A 5,529-nucleotide genomic window follows, 5' to 3' on the forward strand; every position below is an offset into this window, starting at 1 on the left:
TAGTTTTAGTTTGCGGTTGGGTCCATTTGCTCCCTTTCTTCTCTTAAGCTGATTTTTTTTCTTTGTTTTCAAGACTACTTTAGCACTTGACATTTGATAAAGTTTTTTTATTTATTTTTTTTTTGTGAAACTTAGCCTTTTGCTGATTAGTAGTTTTGTACACACATATGTGGAACACAAAAAGTATTTCATACTTCTTGAGTGTGTAGTCACTCATGGAATACATATATAATATATTACCCACTGCCTGTGACTTTGCTGAATGTGAGCCCTAAGAATGAAGAGTGATCACTTAAAATGAAATTTGAACCAAGTTTCAACTTCCCTTGAGGTTCAAAAAAATTCTTGGTCAGCTTTAAAGCTGTCACAGTTTGTGCCACTGCGCCTTTCCTTTCTTTGAGGGGAGGAGAACTGGATGCTCCAGTATTCATGACGGACATGTTCACCTCCTGCAGTGCAGCTTAGGGCTGCGATCCATGAGCGGGACAAAACTGTCTCTGGGGTTGGAAAGAACATGGTAGCAGGGGGATCTTCCTGCATCTGGAGGACTTGGTGGTGCTGAGAAAAGGGCTCCTTCACATGCAAGAGCAGTGTTGGGTTAAAGAAACCTGAGCGGATCTCCTTGAACTCCTTGCTCTCTTCACTGAAGGTTTACCAGCATAGCTCCTGTGGTGCTTGGTCCCATCGGCAACAGACTTGCCCAAATTGTGCTTCCACCTATCTCATTTATTATATCTAGTCCTGTAATGAAGTAAAATTAACCCTATGAAGACCATAGTATAGCTGGAGAGGGTATTGCACTAAAATGGGGTTGGAAAATCTGCTTTCTGTGGCCATGACTTTTCAGTCTGGAGATGAGAAAGCTGAGATGCAATATAGGAGAAATTTACAAAATTAAGAAGGTGGCCAGTAAGCAGGTTCAAAGGGGAATTTTAAGAAGTCAACGGCTTAATAAAGGGACACTACAATGACTGGACAAGGATGTGACTCCAGTATCCCACATTCAGCAGCTGTGGGTGCTTGATGGATACAAAGGGAAGGAACTGCAGAAAGTGGCCAAGCTCCTGTGCCCTCTTCAAATAGCATCTCCTGCTGCCACCGTCAGAGAGATGACCACCCAGGGCAAGACAGTGAGTCAGTAGAGCATTTTTGTGTGTCATAAAGCATCTTTAGGAGTTGTGAAGAAGCAAAAGAGGTCTGCATTTAGGACCTGTGCTAGGGGCAAAGGCCTTGCTGGCAAAATGAGTTTAGCTCAGTCCAAACTCCTTTACACAGCCGGCAGGTCAATCACTTTTCCATATGGAGAGCTGCAGGGAAGGGGCAGATGTCGTGCTGGTGTCAACTGTTTTATACATTTGGAAACATTAAGGTTTTATATTGAATCAGAACTTTAATTGGCTTATTTTTAATCATGCTGCACACTTGGAAAAATTCACTGTTTTATTAGATTGGCTTTTTTAATTTCTCAGCCCTAGTGGAGGCAAGGGAACCTGTAGCATTGGTTTAGTCTTTCAAGCTCACTGGCTCTTCTTACACAGCCAGAAAATCTATGTTGTGTACTTGCTGATTTAGGAGTTGAAGTAGCTAAAAGAGGAAAAGAGCAAAACAGAGCAGATCTTTAACGTTCATCATTTATCTGAAGAGATGTGCATTTATCTCCTCGCTAGAAGTAGCAGTATTTTAAAAGACCTTAAGCATGAAATGATTAATCAAACAGAAAGAAAAGGGTGTTCCTGAGGGTTTGGCAAGGCACAGTTGAGAAACGGTGCTTTCCGTCCCATTGAAATGCAAATACTCCAAAACACAATCCCTTCAAAAGCCCGGCATTATTTGTTTCTGAGGATACTTGTTATATGCTTATTACCTTTTTTCTATGATCACTAGCTAGGTAGGGAGTGTTTCATGGCCGTGAGAGAATTAAATTAATGTCACACAGCCAAAGACACCATGGCTTAATTCACAAATTATTTGCCTCCTTATCATTAGGGATTTTTATGTTATGTCTCTTTCTGCGGACCCAGCCTTCTGACACCAAAGTGGCAAAATCCGTTTCAGATGTGACAGCTGCGAAGAGCCTGGAGTCAAAATTATTTCATTTTGTAGACACATTAAAACAAAACGAAGCAAAGCAAAACCCGTCTCAAACTGTAGTTGCAATGCACTTACGTTGCTGGTCCTTGTGTACCCTTCCTGCAGTGCTTTTCTGAGTGCTAGGAGAGGTTTGCCCAGAATGCCGGTTCACCAGGCTGGGCTTTTGCAGACTCCACAGTGGCTTTCAGGGAAGCCCAGCAGTTAGCACAACTGCAGGTCCTTACAGAGCTTGTTTTTGGAGGTGGAAAAGCAGAGTGGGTGGTCAACATTGGGGCTGAGGGGCCAGAAGGGCTTTCTGAATAAATACCAGCCCCTTGTACAGTGGTTGTGTTCACTGTAGCAGGAGTAAATCGGCTCGGAGTAAAATTCTGGGTTCTCCAAATTCTCAGGGCTAAATGCCCTGGTCTGATCCACAGCTCCGTCAGTAAGGGGAGACTGGGGGGACGCTTCCTGGGGATTTCTCATGGAAACGAGATGCTTGCACAGCCTTGCACCCCTTGTACCAGTGCCTGTGCCCCTGATCTCACTGGGGTATTTTTTTAGTGGGACTCACTAAAGCTAGGTTGGGTAAATCTGAATTATTTTGGGCATGGAAAGAGGGAAATGAAGGCAACGGGTCTGACTTGGGTTTTTTGTTTTTCCCTTTGACCATCTGGTCCTGAGTCAGTCAGAAAATATTCTGTTGGCATTGGGTTTTTAATTCTTTCTATAAATGAAGCTCGTTCTCACTTCAAAAATAAGGACACTGTTTCAAAGGAAAACTGAAATATTTTGCTTTAAAAATACCATTATCTTTATTTTATGGAAATTTTTTTTTCAACCAAGATATTTAAACAATTTGAGTTTGCAGAAAAGTGTGCTTTTTGATGGATAACACGTTCATTTGAAATGCTTGCCCAGCTCCAGATGGCAAATAACACCTCTGGGAGGTAGCTGTGATGATGTACCTTGAAATCACCCACAGAGCTGGCTGGGGGGAGCTGGGGGACATTCGGGGCAAGAGCTTGGGTTCACTAGGCCCTGTTAACCAGCACTGAGAGTTAACATATGGACGGGAGACCGGAGGGGCCAGATGCGGGGACACGTAATTTACTGCCTTGCCTGGGGAGATCGGCCAAACAGGGACTGTGGCTGTACAGCAGGGGCCAAATTAAAATCTTTTGTGATGAGAAGTCTGAGGTTGATGTGAGGCAGCAGCAGATCCCCATTTTTGCCTCTGGCTCCGAGCAGCCTTTTTTTGTCCCCTGGTTGAAGCCTGTCTACGTGTGGGTAGGCTTTAGTCGTGAACCAACTGTTATTTCTTTGGGTAAAAGGCCAAAATTAATACTGTTTTTTAATAATTTACAGTGACCTAGGGAGATCTATCATGCCAAAGGCAACAGTGTTCACCCACTAACCGCTGCAAGTGAGACCCTGGCTCCACCAATGGGAATGGCAGCAATCCCGTAATTTTTATGGAGTCGGGCTCTCACCCTGTGCTCCATGAGTGAGGCTTGGGTGTTTGCAAAGGAGGTGATCCTGGGATTAGCACCAACTTTTGGGTGCTCCTCTCTGTACATTTTAGGAAGCTTTGATTTGAAAGTCTCTCAATGACTCTTCTTAGCACAAAGGTGTAAACTTTGCATATGATTGCTCGTTGAAATCATAGTTGACTCCTTTTTTCTTTTTCTTTTTCTTTTTTCTTTCTTCCCCATTAGAAAAAATGCTACTGTATAAACTCTGCATGCTTAGAAATCTTCCCAGGAGCAAAGTCCTGAAGTGGACTGTCTGGTTTTGATCAGGAACAAATTGCATATAAAAAGGCTGGTAATCCAGAGATCTGGGTGATAATCCTAATTCTCTTGTAGGCTTTCGGTGTATTAGATAAATCGCTTAATGACTCTCTGCCTCCCTTTCCACAGCTGAGAAACTGTGATGAATAACACCCAGTCTGTCTGCACAAGGGTTGCAAGGCTTAATTGTATAATATTTGCAAAGCTTTTTGAAACACTGCGATATGAAATGGTATGTAAGTGCTCGAACGGCTTTCTCTGTGAAGAGCTGCACGTCTCTGGGTGGTGGATGCCAGCTAAGCACAACGTTAACATTGTCTGCGTGGCTGCGGATAGGAGGAGGATGGGGCTTGGCAGGCAGGGTGGGTCTGGGCGGTTGCAATTTGAGGACTTTTTTCAATTAATCTGTCTTTGGAGGACTCTTCTTCCTCTTGTGCCGTGTACAGCCAACATTCATGCTGCCTGTGTCGAGCGATGCTCAGAGGCGAAGTGACATGAGCAAAACCTGTGTTTGGTCCTGCCGTGCCGGCAGGCAGCTTGTGTCCATCGTCTCACTTTCACAGCGATGCTGAGTCCTTGCAGACAGAGCCGGGAATGCAATAACAGCAAAACATGCTCCTTTAACCTGCTCGGCACCAGTGTGTAAAATAATACCCCAGATAGGTACCCTGCATGCTTTTATAATTTATTCATTCAACAATTTCTTCTGATGTAGTTAATGTTGTATTTCCCTGGCCAGGGCTGGCATGTGAAGCGTGAGAAATCCTTATGGACAGATTGCTTTGCCTTTCCGAAAACAAACCCGTGTTATCTGCCGAGTGGCCTAAATGAGTTGAATCCTTTGGGACGTGCTGCCGGGCTGTGGTGGATGCACCGGGGGATGCACCGGCTGGCTGCTGGAGTGCTCGGCTCGCGTTTAACCAGGGAGGAGGTTAAAAGAGAGGCCAGCATCCAGGGGATCCCGATCAATTTTACTGCACCTGCACTGCTCCTTTTTTCCTCCAGGATTTCAAATTTATGTGAATACCAACAAAAGGGAAAAAATAGAAAAGCACAGTCAAGCTCTCCTTTGCACAAGTCTTCACTAGGTTGTATCCGTGAAAGCCTTCCTGTTTTCTTCCACCTGCTGAGAAATATTGCTTCTTTGTACAAAGCTTCGCTTCTATCCTTAGTCGTGGTTTGTGCCTGTCTTGGTCCTCTTGCAGTAGTGAAGTGCAGTAAGGAGTGGTTTACTCTGGTTGAATCTGAAGAACTGGACTGTCATGATTTGGGCCAAATCCTTAAAATGCCAAGCCTGAGGAAACAAAAGGCATGAATGTAAGTCAATGGTTTTGGAGAGAGATTTTCATTCTTTTACTTTTCATGGCCTTTTCATTCCCAATTCATCCTTGTCCACTGGAGAAACTCAAGGCATTTTTAAACACAAAGGTCCCTGAAGCTGTATTTTACCCTCATAGTGAGAACTCCAAGGCTAAGTGTTAATCTCAATCTGATTTCATGTGCAAAACATGTGCTTGGGTCTCTCACCTTGCATCTGTCTCAGATGGGGCTGTTTTCTACCACTCTGTTTAGTGCAGCCAAAAAGTTAATTTAGTGCATATTGGGAAATTCCTCAAACGCCATGAGACTTAACGCCGTTTTTTCCATCAAACCCTTGGAGTTTGTG

Source organism: Mesitornis unicolor, unplaced genomic scaffold, assembly GCF_000695765.1.
Source record: "Mesitornis unicolor isolate BGI_N332 unplaced genomic scaffold, ASM69576v1 scaffold19968, whole genome shotgun sequence".
Lineage (NCBI taxonomy): Eukaryota > Metazoa > Chordata > Aves > Mesitornithiformes > Mesitornithidae > Mesitornis > Mesitornis unicolor.